The sequence below is a fragment of the Oncorhynchus nerka genome, linkage group LG22, assembly GCF_034236695.1.
Source record: "Oncorhynchus nerka isolate Pitt River linkage group LG22, Oner_Uvic_2.0, whole genome shotgun sequence".
Lineage (NCBI taxonomy): Eukaryota > Metazoa > Chordata > Actinopteri > Salmoniformes > Salmonidae > Oncorhynchus > Oncorhynchus nerka.
Genome location: NC_088417.1, coordinates 6,479,274 through 6,496,773, shown reverse-complemented (window position 1 = coordinate 6,496,773; position 17,500 = coordinate 6,479,274).

The window sequence follows — 17,500 nt, the reverse complement described above, 5'->3', positions numbered from 1 at the left end:
ACACTATATAACTATAGAGACGTATCTACTATACCCTACTATATAACTATAGAGATGTCTCTACTATACTATATACCTATAGAGACGTCTCTACTATACTATATACCTATAGAGATGTCTCTACTGTACTATATAACTATAGAGACGTCTCTACTGTACTATACTATGCAATATACCTATAGAGAAGTCTCTACTATACTATACTATATACCTATAGAGATGTCTCTACTGTACAATACTATATAACTAAAGAGATATCTCTATTGTACACCTATAGAGACGTCTCTACTATACTATATATCTATAGAGACGTCTCTACTGTACTACACTATATAACTATAGAGACGTATCTACTATACCCTACTATATAACTATAGAGATGTCTCTACTATACTATATACCTATAGAGACGTCTCTACTATACTATATACCTATAGAGATGTCTCTACTGTACTATATAACTATAGAGACGTCTCTACTGAACTATACTATGCAATATACCTATAGAGACGTCTCTACTATACTATACTATATACCTATAGAGATGTCTCTACTGTACAATACTATATAACTAAAGAGATATCTCTACTGTACACCTATAGAGACGTCTCTACTATACTATATATCTATAGAGACGTCTCTACTGTACTACACTATATAACTATAGAGACGTATCTACTATACCCTACTATATAACTATAGAGATGTCTCTACTATACTATATACCTATTGAGACGTCTCTACTATACTATATACCTATAGAGATGTCTCTACTGTACTATATAACTATAGAGATGTCTCTACTATACTATATACCTATAGAGATGTCTCTACTGTACTATATAACTATAGAGACATCTCTACTGTACTATACTATATACCAATAGAGATGTCTCTACTATTCTATACTTTATACCTATAGAGTCGTTTCTACTATAATATACTATATAACTATAAGGACGTTTCTACTGTACTATATACCTATAGAGATGTCTCTACTATACTATATAACTATAGAGACGTCTCTACTGTACTATACTATGCAATATACCTATAGAGACGTCTCTAATGTACTATACTATAGAACTATAGAGATGTCTCTACTGTACTATACTTAATGCCTATAGAGACGTCTCTATTGTACTATACTATAGAACTATAGAGACGCCTCTACTGTACTATATTATATACCTATAGAGATGTCTCTACTATACTATATACCTATAGAGATGTCTCTAATGTACTATACTATAGAACTATAGAGATGTCTCTACTGTACTATACTATATATCTATAGAGATGTCTCTACTATACTATAATATATAACTATAGAGATGTCTCTACTGTACTATACTATAGAACTATAGAGATGTCTCTACTGTACTATACTATATAACTATAGAGATGTCTCTACTATACTATACTATAGAACTATAGAGATGTCTCTACTATACTATAGAACTGTAGAGATGTCAGGGTAGAGTTGAAGAGAGAGAAACACCAGATGAAAACGGTAAGTGTTTTGGTAGGGGGTGTATGTATGCATATTCAAACATCAATGCTTTTAACCAGGGCAAGGTGACCGGAAACATGATCGAATACAAACAGTGTAGCTATTCCCTCCGCAAGGCAATCAAACAAGCTAAGCATCAGTATAGAGACAAAGTAGAGTCGCAATTCAATGGCTCAGAAACAAGAGGTATGTGGCAGGGTCTACAGTCAATCACAGATTACAAAAAGAAAACCAGTCCTGTCACGGACCAGGATGTCTTGCTCCCAGACAGACTGAACAACTTCTTTGCTCGCTTTGAGGACAATACAGTGCCACTGACACGGCCCGCTACCAAAACCTGCGGACCGACGTGAGTAAAACATTTAAACGTGTTAACCCTCGCAAGGCTGCAGGCCCAGACGGCATCCCCAGCCGCTCCCTCAGAGCATGCGCAGACCAGCTGGCTGGTGTGTTTACGGATATATTCAAACAATCCTTATCCCAGTCTGCTGTTCCCACATGCTTCAAGAGGGCCACCATTGTTCCTGTTCCCAAGAAAGCTAAGGTAACTGAGCTAAATGACTACCGCCCCGTAGCGCTCACTTCCGTCACCATGAAGTGCTTTGAGAGACTAGTCAAGGACCATATCACCTCCACCCTACCTGACACCCTAGACCCACTCCAATTTGCTTACCGCCCCAATAGGTCCACAGATGACGCAATCGCAACCACACTGCACACTGCCCTAACCCATCTGGACAAGAGGAATACCTATGTGAGAATGTTGTTCATCGACTACAGCTCAGCATTTAACACCATAATATCCTCCAAACTCGTCATCAAGCTCGAGACCCTGGGTCTCGACCCCGCCCTGTGCAACTGGGTACTGGACCTCCTGACGGGCCGCCCCCAGGTGGTGAGGGTAGGTAACAACACCTCCACCCCTCTGATCCTCAACAATGGGGCCCCACAAGGGTGCGTTCTGAGCCCTCTCCTGTACTCCCTGTTCACCCACGACTGCGTGGCCACGCACGCCTCCAACTCAATCATCAAGTTTGCGGACGACACTACAGTGGTAGGCTTGATTACCAACAACGACGAGATGGCCTACAGGGAGGAGGTGAGGGCCCTCAGAGTGTGGTGTCAGAAAAATAACCTCACACTCAACGTCAACAAAACTAAGGAGATGATTGTGGACCTCAGGAAACAGTAGAGGGAGCACCCCCTATCCACATCGACGGGACAGTAGTGGAGAGGGTAGTAAGTTTTAAGTTCCTTGGCGTACACATCACGGACAAACTGAATTGGTCCACCCACACAGAAAGCGTTGTGAAGAAGGCGCAGCAGCGCCTCTTCAACCTCAGGAGGCTGAAGAAATCCAGCTTGTCACCAAAAACACTCACAAACTTCTACAGATGCACAATCGAGAGCATCCTGTCGGGCTGCATCACCGCCTGGTATGGCAACTGCTCCGCCCACAACCGTAAGGCTCTCCAGAGGGTAGTGAGGTGTGCACAACGCATCACCGGGGGCAAACTACCTGCCCTCCAGGACACCTACACCACCCGATGTCACAGGAAGGCCATAAAGATCATCAAGGACAACAACCACCGACCCACTACCTGTTCACCCCGTTATCCTCCAGAAGACGAGATCAGTACAGGTGCATCAAAGCTGGGACTAAGAAACTGAAAAACAGCTTCTATCTCAAGGCCATCAGACACCACTAACATTAAATTGCTGCTGCCAACATACTGACTCAACTGCAGCCACTTTATTAACAAGGCAAATGATGGAAATTGATGTAAAAATATATCACTAGCCACTTTAAACAATGCTACTTAATATAATGTTTACATACCCTACATTGCTCATCTCATATGTATATACTGTACTCTTTATCATCTACTGCATCTTTATGTAATACATGTATCACTAGCCACTTTAAACTGTGCCACTTTGTTTACATACCCTACATTACTCATCTCATATGTATATACTGTACTCGATACCATCTACTGCATCTTGCCTATGCCGTTCTGTACCATCACTCATTCATATATCTTCATGTACATATCCTTTATCCCTTTACACTTGTGTGTATAAGGTAGTAGTTTTGGAATTGTTAGGTTAGATTACTCGTTGGTTATTACTGCATTGTCGGAACTAGAAGCACAAGCATTTCGCTACACTCGAATTAACATCTGCTAACCATGTGTATGTGACCAATAACATCTGCTAACCATGTGTATGTGACCAATAACATCTGCTAACCATGTGTATGTGACCAATAACATTTGATTTGATTTGATGTATGTCACTTTTTGCTTTAATTCCTGGCGTTTAATTTGTCTACCTCCATACCAGGCGGTGTAAGAGAAAGGCCCTAAAAATGACTCCAGCCTCCAAGGTCATAGACTGTTCTCTCGACGACAGCACGGCAAGTGGTACCGATGCATCAAGTCTGGAACCAAAAGGACCCTGAACAGCTTCTACCCCCCAAGCCATAAGACTGATAAACAGTTAACCAAATAGCTACACTGGACTGGTAGTTTCTGAACCTTTTTTGACTCGTCACATATGCTACTGTTACTGCTTGTTATCTATCCTGTTGTCAAGTCTATCCATACCTATATGTTCCTTCCACTAACCTCATTGCAACTCCCCTCCAAGTCTCCGACCACTACCTTGTATCCTTTTCCCTCTCGCTCTCATCCAACACTTCCCACACTGCCCCTACTCGGATGGTATCGCGCCGTCCCAACCTTCGCTCTCTCTCCCCCCCTACTCTCTCCTCTTCCATCCTATCATCTCTTCCCTCTGCTCAAACCTTCTCCAACCTATCTCCTGATTCTGCCTCCTCAACCCTCCTCTCCTCCCTTTCTGCATCCTTTGACTCTCTATGTCCCCTATCCTCCAGGCCGGCTCGGTCCTCCCCTCCCGCTCCGTGGCTCGACGACTCATTGCGAGCTCACAGAACAGGGCTCCGGGCAGCCGAGCGGAAATGGAGGAAAACTCGCCTCCCTGCGGACCTGGCATCCTTTCACTCCCTCCTCTCTACATTTTCCTCTTCTGTCGCTGCTGCTAAAGCCACTTTCTACCACTCTAAATTCCAAGCATCTGCCTCTAACCCTAGGAAGCTCTTTGCCACCTTCTCCTCCCTCCTGAATCCCCCTCCTCCCTCTCTGCAGATGACTTCACAACCATTTTGAAAAGAAGGTCGACGACATCCGATCCTCGTTTGCTAAGTCAAACGACACCGCTGGTTCTGCTCACACTGCCCTACCCTGTGCTCTGACCTCTTTCTCCCTCTCTCTCCAGATGAAATCTCGCGTCTTGTGACGGCCGGCCGCCCAACAACCTGCCCGCTTGACCCTATCCCCTCCTCTCTTCTCCAGACCATTTCCGGAGACCTTCTCCCTTACCTCACCTCGCTCATCAACTCATCCCTGACCGCTGGCTACGTCCCTTCCGTCTTCAAGAGAGCGAGAGTTGCACCCCTTCTGAAAAAACCTACACTCGATCCCTCCGATGTCAACAACTACAGACCAGTATCCCTTCTTTCTTTTCTCTCCAAAACCCTTGAACGTGCCGTCCTTGGCCAGCTCTCCCGCTATCTCTCTCAGAATGACCTTCTTGATCCAAATCAGTCAGGTTTCAAGACTAGTCATTCAACTGAGACTGCTCTTCTCTGTATCACGGAGGCGCTCCGCACTGCTAAAGCTAACTCTCTCCCTCTGCTCTCATCCTTCTAGACCTATCGGCTGCCTTCGATACTGTGAACCATCAGATCCTCCTCTCCACCCTCTCCGAGTTGGGCATCTCCCGGCGCCCACGCTTGGATTTGCGTCCTACCTGACAGGTCGCTCCTACCAGGTGGCGTGGCGAGAATCCGTCTCCTCACCACGTGCTCTCACCACTGGTGTCCCCAGGGCTCTGTTCTAGGCCCTCTCCTATTCTCGCTATACACCAAGTCACTTGGCTCTGTCATAACCTCACATGGTCTCTCCTATCATTGCTATGCAGACGACACACAATTAATCTTCTCCTTTCCCCCTTCTGATGACCAGGTGGCGAATCGCATCTCTGCATGTCTGGCAGACATATCAGTGTGGATGACGGATCACCACCTCAAGCTGAACCTCGGCAAGACGGAGCTGCTCTTCCTCTCGGGGAAGGACTGCCCGTTCCATGATCTCGCCATCACGGTTGACAACTCCACTGTGTCCTCCTCCCAGAGCGCTAAGAACCTTGGTGTGATCCTGGACAACACCCTGTCGTTCTCAACTAACATCAAGGCGGTGGCCCGTTCCTGTAGGTTCATGCTCTACAACATCCGCAGAGTACGACCCTGCCTCACACAGGAAGCGGCGCAGGTCCTAATCCAGGCACTTGTCATCTCCCGTCTGGATCACTGCAACTCGCTGTTGGCTGGGCTCCCTGCCTGTGCCATTAAACCCCTACAACTCATCCAGAACGCCGCAGCCCGTCTGGTGTTCAACCTTCCCAAGTTCTCTCACGTCACCCCGCTCCTCCGCTCTCTCCACTGGCTTCCAGTTGAAGTTCGCATCCGCTACAAGACCATGGTGCTTGCCTACGGAGCTGTGAGGAACGGCACCTCAGTACCTCAGGCTCTGATCAGGCCCTACACCCAAACAAGGGCACTGCGTTCATCCACCTCTGGCCTGCTCGCCTCCCTACCACTGAGGAAGTACAGTTCCCGCTCAGCCCAGTCAAAACTGTTCGCTGCTCTGGCCCCCCAATGGTGGAACAAACTCCCTCACGACGCCAGGACAGCGGAGTCAATCACCACCTTCCGGAGACACCTGAAACCCCACCTATTTAAGGAATACCTAGGATAGGATAAAGTAATCCTTCTCACCCCCCTTAAAATATTTAGATGCACTATTGTAAAGTGGCTGCTCCACTGGATGTCATAAGGTGAATGCACCAATTTGTAAGTCGCTCTGGATAAGAGCGTCTGCTAAATGACTTAAATGTAATGTAATGTAAATGTTCCTGTCTACCTCCATTACCTGGTACCCCTGCACATAGACTCAGTACTGGTACTCACTGTATATAGCCTAGTTATCATTACATATGTACCTGTCTACCTCAGTTACCTGGTACCCCTGCACATTGACTCAGTACTGGTACTCACTGTATATAGCCTAGTTATCATTACTCATTGACTTAGTACTGGTACTCACTGTATATAGCCTAGTTATCATTACTCATTGACTTAGTACTGGTACTCACTGTATATAGCCTAGTTATCATTACTCATTGACTCAGTACTGGTACTCACTGTATATAGCCTAGTTATCATTACTCATTGACTCAGTACTGGTACTCACTGTATATAGCCTGGTTATCATTACTCATTGACTTAGTACTCGTACTCACTGTATATAGCCTGGTTATCATTACTCATTGACTCAGTACTGGTACTCACTGTATATAGCCTGGTTATCATTACTCATTGACTTAGTACTCGTACTCACTGTATATAGCCTGGTTATCATTACTCATTGACTCAGTACTGGTACTCACTGTATATAGCCTGGTTATCATTACTCATTGACTCAGTACTGGTACTCACTGTATATAGCCTGGTTATCATTACTCATTGTGTATTTATTCCTCATTATTATGTTTCTATTTTTCTCTCTGTATCGTTGAGAAGGTCCGTAATTCACCATTTCACTGTTAATCTACACCTGTTGTTGACGAAGCATGTGAGAAATAACAGTTTGATTTGTGTTGTGTGTGTAGGTTGTCTGTTCATGTGTGTGTTTGTGTGTGTGTGTGTAGATAGCTGTGGCTGGGCGCCATGACAACGGGAGTGCCGTCCCCTCTTCTCTCTCTCTCTCTCTCTCTCTCTCTCTCTCTCTCTGTCTCTCTCTGTCTCTCTCTCTCTCTCTCTCTCTGTCTCTCTCTCTCTCTCTCTCTCTCTCTCTGTCTCTCTCTCTCTCTCTCTCTCTCTCTGTCTCTCTCTCTCTCTCTCTCTCTCTCTGTCTCTCTCTCTCTCTCTCTCTCTCTCTGTCTCTCTCTCTCTCTCTCTCTCTCTCTCTCTCTCTCTGTCTCTCTCTCTCTCTCTCTCTCTCTCTCTCTCTCTCTCTCTCTCTCTCTCTCTCTCTCTCTCCCTCTCTCTCTCTCTCTCTCTCTCTCTCTCTCTCTAATTGTCTGTGACCTCGTAACGTGAGACGAGCTCTCAAGGCAGGAGGAGTGCTTTTCACACGGCAATCACTTCTGCTCTGTCCCCTTGTCTGCAACCCTTGAATTACAGAGAAGGGGTGTGTGTGTGTGTGTGTGGCACCATATACCAAAAGAAATAACCTTCCTTTCATTCCATCTTCTCTCCTTCATCTGCTGTATCGGTGGAGGAGGAACGGTTTGCCTGAGTGATTATCGCTTACATGTAGATCATGGTGTTTTACAATGTGGATCCTCCCCTTACATTTTTACTATGTCCTCCCATAGCCTTTGCCCTTTATACTATGTCCTCCCATAACCGTTGCCCTTTTTACTTGGTCCTCCCATAACCTTTGCCCTTTATACTATGTCCTCCCATAACCGTTGCCTTTTTTACTTGGTCCTCCCATAACCTTTGCCCTTTATACTATGTCCTCCCATAACCTTTGCCCTTTTTACTTGGTCCTCCCATAACCTTTGCCCTTTTTACTACGTCCTCCCATAACCTTTGCCCTTTTTACTTGGTCCTCCCATAACATTTGCCCTTTTTACTACGTCCTCCCATAACCTTTGCCCTTTTTACTATGTCCTCCCATAACTTTTGACCTTTTCACTATGTCCTCCCATAACCTTTAACCTTTTAAAATGTAGTGCAGAGATAATTACAACACTGTGACTAAGAGAATACATTTGATTTGATTTAAAGAAGAGATGGTAGGAGATTTAAATAGCTAATTAGTGTCTAAGATTGAACATTCCACAATCTTTAGAGAGTCTATAATATTAATTAATCTTCCCTATCGTTTCCCTTTATCTCTTTCACTGGTGAGTTTAGATTGAACAATACGACTGGTCCTGTTGTGACATCACTGGTCCTGTTGTTATATCACTGGTCCTGTTGTTATATCACTGGTCCTGTTGTGACATCACTGGTCCTGTTGTGATATCACTGGTCCTGTTGTTATATCATTGGTCCTGTTGTTATATTATTGGTCCTGTTGTTATATCACTGGTCCTGTTGTTATATTATTGGTCCTGTTGTGACATCACTGGTCCTGTTGTGACATCAATGGTCCTGTTGTTATATCACTGGTCCTGTTGTTATTTCACTGGTCCTGTGGTTATTTCACTGGTCCTGTGGTTATATCACTGGTCCTGTTGTTATATCACTGGTCCTGTTGTTATATCACTGGTCCTGTTGTTATATCACTGGTCCTGTTGTTATTTCACTGGTCCTGTTGTTATATCACTGGTCCTGTTGTTATTTCACTGGTCCTGTTGTTATATCACTGGTCCTGTTGTTATTTCACTGGTCCTGTTGTGATATCACTGGTCCTGGTATGATATCACTGGTCCTGTTGTTATTTCACTGGTCCTGTTGTTATATCACTGGTCCTGTTGTGACATCACTGGTCCTGTTGTGACATCACTGGTCCTGCTATGATATCACTGGTCCTGGTATGATATCACTGGTCCTGGTATGATATAACTGGTCCTGGTATGATATAACTGGTCGTGGTATGATATCACTGGTCCTGGTATGACATCACTGGTCCTGGTATGACATCACTGGTCCTGGTATGATATCACTGGTCCTGGTATGACATCACTGGTCCTGTTGTCATATCACTGGTCCTGTTGTTATATCAGTGGTCCTGGTATGATATCACTGGTCCTGGTATGACATCACTGGTCCTGTTGTTATTTCACTGGTCCTGGTATGATATCACTGGTCCTGTTGTTATTTCACTGGTCCTGGTATGATATCACTGGTCCTGTTGTTATATCACTGGTCCTGTTGTTATTTCACTGGTCCTGGTATGATATCATTGGTCCTGTTGTTATATCATTGGTCCTGTTGTTATATCACTGGTCCTGTTGTTATTTCACTGGTCCTGTTGTTATATCACTGGTCCTGTTGTTATATCACTGGTCCTGTTGTTATTTCACTGGTCCTGTTGTTATATCACTGGTCCTGTTGTTACATCACAGGTCCTGTTGTTATATCACTGGTCCTGTTGTTATATCACTGGTCCTGTTGTTATATCACTGGTCTTGGTATGACATCACTGGTCATGTTGTTATATCACTGGTCTTGGTATGACATCACTGGTCCTGTTGTTATATCACTGGTCTTGGTATGACATCACTGGTCCTGTTGTTATATCACTGGTCCTGTTGTTACATCACAGGTCCTGTTGTTATATCACTGGTCCTGTTGTTATATCACTGGTCCTGTTGTTATATCACTGGTCTTGGTATGACATCACTGGTCATGTTGTTATATCACTGGTCTTGGTATGACATCACTGGTCCTGTTGTTATATCACTGGTCTTGGTATGACATCACTGGTCCTGTTGTTATATCACTGGTCCTGGTATGATAACACTGGTCCTGTGGTTATATCACTGGTCCTGTTGTTATTTCACTGGTCCTGGTATGATATCACTGGTCCTGTTGTTATATCACTGGTCCTGTTGTTATTTCACTGGTCCTGGTATGATATCATTGGTCCTGTTGTTATTTCACTGGTCCTGGTATGATATCACTGGTCCTGTTGTTATATCACTGGTCCTGTTGTTATTTCACTGGTCCTGGTATGATATCATTGGTCCTGTTGTTATATCACTGGTCTTGGTATGACATCACTGGTCCTGTTGTTATTTCACTGGTCCTGGTATGATATCACTGGTCCTGTTGTTATTTCACTGGTCCTGTTGTTATATCACTGGTCCTGTTGTTATTTCACTGGTCCTGTTGTTATTTCACTGGTCCTGGTATGATATCACTGGTCCTGTTGTTATATCACTGGTCCTGTTGTTATATCACTGGTCCTGTTGTTATATCACTGGTCCTGTTGTTATATCACTGGTCCTGTTGTTATATCACTGGTCCTGTTGTTATATCACTGGTCCTTGTATGACATCACTGGTCCTGTTGTTATATCACTGGTCCTTGTATGACATCACTGGTCCTGTTGTTATATCACTGGTCCTGTTGTTATATCACTGGTCCTGTTGTTATATCACTGGTCCTGGTATGATATCACTGGTCCTGTTGTTATATCACTGGTCCTGTTGTTATATCACTGGTCCTGTTGTTATATCACTGGTCCTGTTGTGATATCACTGGTCCTGTTGTGACATCACTGGTCCTGTTGTTATATCACTGGTCCTGGTATGATATCACTGGTCCTGTTGTTATATCACTGGTCCTGTTGTTATATCACTGGTCCTGTTGTTATATCACTGGTCCTGTTGTTATATCACTGGTCCTGTTGTGATATCACTGGTCCTGTTGTGACATCACTGGTCCTGTTGTTATATCACTGGTCCTGTTGTTATATCACTGGTCCTGTTGTTATATCACTGGTCCTGTTGTTATCTCACTGGTCCTGTTGTTATATCACTGGTCCTGTTGTTATATCACTGGTCCTGTTGTTATATCACTGGTCCTGTTGTTATATCACTGGTCCTGGTATGACATCACAACATCCATGCGTACCTGTGTTTAGACTGCATGTCTCATTGTGTGTGTGTGTGTGTGTGTGTGTGTGTGTGTGTGTGTGTGTGTGTGTGTGTGTGTGTGTGTGTGTGTGTGTGTGTATGTGCCTATGTTTGTGACTCTTCACAGTCTCAACTGATCCATCAGGTGTATTTGTATGTTTTTAAATCTGATTCTACTGCTGCATCAGATGTGGAATAGAGTTCCATGTAGTCATGGCTCTATGTAGTACTGTGGAATAGAGTTCCATGTAGTCATGGCTCTATGTAGTACTGTGGAATAGAGTTCCATGTAGTCATGGCTCTATGTAGTACTGTGGAATAGAGTTCCATGTAGTCATGGCTCTATGTAGTACTGTGGAATAGAGTTCCATATAGTCATGGCTCTATGTAGTACTGTGGAATAGAGTTCCATATAGTCATGGCTCTATGTAGTACTGTGGAATAGAGTTCCATATAGTCATGGCTCTATGTAGTACTGTGCGCCTCCCATAGCCTGTTCTGGACTTGGGGACTGTGAAGAGATCTCTGGTGGCATGTCTTGTGGGGTATGTATGGGTGTCTGAGCTGTGTGTTAGTAGTTTAGACAGACCTCTGCTGGCATGTCTTGTGGGGTATGCATGGGTGTCTGAGCTGTGTGTTAGTAGTTTAGACAGACCTCTGCTGGCATGTCTTGTGGGGTATGCATGGGTGTCTGAGCTGTGTGTTAGTAGTTTAGACAGACCTCTGCTGGCATGTCTTGTGGGGTATGCATGGGTGTCTGAGCTGTGTGTTAGTAGTTTAGACAGACCTCTGCTGGCATGTCTTGTGGGGTATGCATGGGTGTCTGAGCTGTGTGTTAGTAGTTTAGACAGACCTCTGCTGGCATGTCTTGTGGGGTATGCATGGGTGTCTGAGCTGTGTGTTAGTAGTTTAGACAGACCTCTGCTGGCATGTCTTGTGGGGTATGCATGGGTGTCTGAGCTGTGTGTTAGTAGTTTAAACAGTTTAAATCTCGGTGCATTCAACACTTCTTACAATAACAAGTAGTGATGAAGTCAATCTCTCCACCACTTTGAGCCATGAGAGATGTACTGTACATCATACTTTACATCTATATTATTAATGTTTGCTCTCCGTGTACATTTAAGGGCCAGCTGTGCTGCTCTGTTCTGAGGCAATGGTAATTTTCAGTGGTCCCTCTTTTTGGCACCTGACCACACGACTGAACAGTAGTCCAGGTGCGACAAAACTAGGGCCTGTAGGACCTGCCTTGTTGACAGTGTTGTTAAGAAGGTAGAAACTAGGGCCTGTACGACCTGCCTGGTTGATAGTGTTGTTAAGAAGGTAGAAACTAGGGTGTGTAGGACCTGCCTTGTTGATAGTGCTGTTAAGAAGGTAGAAACTAGGGCCTGTAGGACCTGCCTTGTTGATAGTGCTGTTAAGAAGGTAGAAACTAGGGCCTGTAGGACCTGCCTTGTTGATAGTGTTGTTAAGAAAGTAGAAACTAGGGCCTGTAGGACCTGCCTTGTTGATAGTGTTGTTAAGAAGGTAGAAACTAGGGCCTGTAGGACCTGCCTTGTTGATAGTGTTGTTAAGGTAGAAACTAGGGCCTGTAGGACCTGCCTTGTTTATAGTGCTGTTAAGAAGGTAGAAACTAGGGCCTGTAGGACCTGCCTTGTTGATAGTGCTGTTAAGAAGGTAGAAACTAGGGCCTGTAGGACCTGCCTTGTTGAGGTTACCCTGCCTTTGTTGATAGTGTTGTTAAGAAGGTAGAAACTAGGGCCTGTAGGACCTGCCTTGTTGATAGTGTTGTTAAGGTAGAAACTAGGGCCTGTAGGACCTGCCTTGTTTATAGTGCTGTTAAGAAGGTAGAAACTAGGGCCTGTAGGACCTGCCTTGTTGATAGTGCTGTTAAGAAGGTAGAAACTAGGGCCTGTAGGACCTGCCTTGTTGATAGTGTTGTTAAGAAGGTAGAAACTAGGGCCTGTAGGACCTGCCTTGTTGATAGTGTTGTTAAGAAGGTAGAAACTAGGGCCTGTAGGACCTGCCTTGTTTATAGTGTTGTTAAGAAGGTAGAAACTAGGGCCTGTAGGACCTGCCTTGTTGATAGTGTTGTTAAGGTAGAAACTAGGGCCTGTAGGACCTGCCTTGTTTATAGTGCTGTTAAGAAGGTAGAAACTAGGGCCTGTAGGACCTGCCTTGTTGAATGTGTTGTTAAGAAGGTAGAAACTAGAGCCTGTAGGACCTGCCTTGTTGACAGTGCTGTTAAGAAGGTAGAAACTAGAGCCTGTAGGACCTGCCTTGTTGACAGTGCGGTCTAGAAGGCAGAGTAGCGCTTTATTATGGACAGACTTCTCCCCATCTTAGCTACTGTTGTATCAACATGTTTTGACCATGCCAGTTTATAATCCAGCGTTACTCCAAGCAGTTTAGTCACCTCAACTTGCTCAATTTCCACATTATTTATTACAAAGTTTAGATGAGGTTTAGTGAATAATTTGTCCAAAATACAATGCTTTTAGCTTTTGAAATATTTAGGACTATCTTATTTCCTTGCCACCCACTCTGAAACTAACTGCAGCTTTTTGTTAAGTGTTGCTGTCATTTCAGTCGCTGTAGTAGCTGACGTGTATAGTGTTGAGTCATCCTCATACATAGACACACTGGCTTTACTCAAAGCATGTCCTTAGTAAAGAATGAAAAAAAGTAAGGGGCCTAGACAGCTGCCCTGAGGAACTCCTGATTCTAACTGGATTATATTTGAGTGGCTTCCATTAAAGAACACCCTCTGTTTTATGTTAGACAGGTAAGTCTTCATCCACATTATATCAGGGGGTGTAAAGATACAACACATATGTTCTTCCATCAGAAAACAATGATCAATAATGTCAAACACCGCATGGAAGTCTAACAAAACAGCTCCCACAATCTTTTTTTATCAATTCTCAGCCAATCATCAATCATTTGTGTAAGTGCTGTGCTTGTTGAACGTGCTTCCCTATAAGCGTACTGAAAATCAATTTGTTTGCAGGCTGATTGGTCGGCTATTTGAGCCATTAAAGAGGGCTTTACTATTCTTGGGAAGCGGAATAACTTTTGCTTCCCTCTAGGTCTGAGGGAACACAATTTCTATTTGGCTTAAATTGAAGATGTGGCAAATAGGAGTGGCGATATCGTCAGCTATTGTCCTCAGTCATTTTCCATCTAGATTGTCAGACCCTGGTGGCTTGTCACTGTTGATAGACAACAATACTTTTTTCACTTCTTCCAGACTGACTTTATGGAATTCAAAATGACAATGCTTGTCCTTCATAATTTGATCAGATATACTTGGGTGTCAGTGTTTGTTGCTGGCATGCAATATCAGTGAATTTTGTGATGAACAGCTGATTCAATGAATGATGGAGCTGAGTTTGCATTTTTGCCCAAAATGTAATTTATGTTTTTTTTTTACTATCACTCTTTATGTCATTTATCTTTGTTTCATAGTATAGTTTCATCTTCTTTTCATTCCGTTTAGTCCCATAATTTCTCAATTTGCAGGATGTTTGCCAATCGGTTGGGCTGCCAGACTTAATTGCCATACCTGTTGCCTCATCCTTCTCAACCGCACAGTTGATCAATTCCTCCTCAACCCACAGGGATTTAACAGTTTTTTACAGTCATTTTCTTAATGGGTACATGTTTATTAATAACTGGAATAAGTAGTTACAAGTGCAGCGTCTGGCTGCTCCTCATTACACACCACGGACCAACAAATATTCTTTACATCTACAACATAGGAATCACTACAAAACTTAATGTATATACCTCTTATACACTATATTAGGTCCAGCCTTTGGAACGTTGGTTTTCCTATACACGGATACTATATTGTGATCACTACATCCTACGAGTTTGGATACTGCTTTACAGCACATTTCTGCAGCATTAGTAAAGATGTGATCAATACATATTGATGATTTAATTCCTGTGCTGTTTGTAACTACCCTGGTAGGTTGACTGACAACCTGAACTAGGTTGCAGGCACTGGTAACTGCATGCTTATAGCTGTGTTGTTGACGTTTAACATTGTTGGTATTCATGCAGAAAATATTCTGTCATTCTACTGAGGATATATCTTCTCTTCAGTCAAACATCCATAAAGCCATAGATCGGTTTTACACACGAAGGCACCCACACAGCTGTTATCTAACCCCCTGAGCTTCCTCTCACCCAGTCAGATTTTTTTTTCAGGAGGTGAAAATGTCATTTTAAGTTTCAGGAATGAATTTATTCGCCAGAAAAATATATGATCTGTTGATCTGGGGGTAACAGAGGTGCGTGAGTGTCAGGAGACAGGTCCCTTTCACGTTTACAATAAGGCAGAGAGTGTTTTCCAAGATTCCTGAGCAGAGCTTGTCACCACGGCAGCCAGCGAGTGCCTTTGTCCCAAATGGCATTCTATTCTATACATAGTGCACTACTTTTGACCAGGGCCCATTTGACTATGTATAGTGAAAAATACGGTGTAGGGAATAGGGTGCCATTGAGGAAGCAGAGTGTGTTCCCGTCCTGTGCGTTTAGTGAGGCTGTTTGAGGTGGTAAGGCCTGCGGGGACAGACACCATCCAACAGATCTTATCTTCTTTACCATCGAAAGTATTGGGTTACGGACTTTTTTAATTTAGCACAGCAGAGAGAGAGAGAGAGAGAGACAGGTCCCTTCCACATTCACAATGAGGCAGAGAGAGAGACAGGTCCCTTCCACACTCACAATGAGGCAGAGAGAGAGAGAGAGAGAGACAGGTCCCTTCCACATTCACAATGAGGCAGAGAGAGAGACAGGTCCTTCCACATTCACAATGAGGCAGAGAGAGAGACAGGTCCCTTCCACATTCACAATGAGGCAGAGAGAGAGAGGTCCCTTCCACATTCACAATGAGGCAGAGAGAGAGACAGGTCCCTTCCACATTCACAATGAGACAGAGAGAGAGAGAGAGACAGGTCCCTTCCACACTCACAATGAGGCAGAGAGAGAGACAGGTCCCTTCCACACTCACAATGAGGCAGAGAGAGAGACATGTCCCTTCCACACTCACAATGAGGCAGAGAGAGAGACAGGTCCCTTTCACGTTTACAATGAGGCAGAGAGAGAGAGAGAGACAGGTCCCTTCCACACTCACAATGAGGCAGAGAGAGAGAGAGAGAGAGACAGGTCCTTCCACATTCACAATGAGGCAGAGAGAGAGACAGGTCCCTTCCACACTCACAATGAGGCAGAGAGAGAGACAGGTCCCTTCCACATTCACAATGAGGCAGAGAGAGAGAGAGAGAGACAGGTCCTTTCCACATCCACAATGAGGCAGAGAGAGAGAGACAGGTCCATTCCACATCCACAATGAGGCAGAGAGAGAGAGACAGGTCCCTTCCACATTCACAATGAGGCAGAGAGAGAGAGGGAGAGAGAGAGAGAGAGAGAGAGAGAGAGAGAGAGAGAGAGAGAGAGAGAGAGAGAGAGAGAGAGAGAGAGAGAGAGAGAGAGAGAGAGAGAGACAGGTCCTTTCCACATTCACAAGGAGGCAGAGAGAGAGACAGGTCCTTTCCACACTCACAATGAGGCAGAGAGAGAGAGAGAGAGAGACAGGTCCCTTCCACACTCACAATGAGGCAGAGAGAGAGAGAGAGAGAGAGAGAGAGAGAGAGAGAGAGAGAGAGAGAGAGAGGTCCTTTTCCACATTCACAATAAGGCAGAGAGAGAGACAGGTCCTTTCCACATTCACAATGAGGCAGAGAGAGAGAGAGAGAGACAGGTCCCTTCCACATTCACAATGAGGTAGAGAGAGAGAGAGACAGGTCCTTTCCACATTCACAATAAGGCAGAGAGAGAGACAGGTCCCTTCCACACTCACAATGAGGCAGAGAGAGAGAGAGAGAGACAGGTCCTTTTCCACATTCACAATAAGGCAGAGAGAGAGAGAGGTCCTTTCCACATTCACAATAAGGCAGAGAGAGAGACAGGTCCTTTCCACATTCACAATGAGGCAGAGAGAGAGAGAGAGAGACAGGTCCCTTCCACATTCACAAGGAGGCAGAGAGAGAGACAGGTCCCTTCCACATTCACAATGAGGCAGAGAGAGAGTCAGGTCCCTTCCACATCCACAATGAGGCAGAGAGAGAGAGACAGGTCTCTTCCACATCCACAATGACGCAGAGAGAGAGAGAGACAGGTCCCTTCCACATTCACAATGAGGCAGAGAGAGAGACAGGTCCCTTCCACATTCACTCTCTCTCTCTCGATGTCAACACCACCGTTGGCCAACAAGATGCGTCCCAAATATGACTTTGA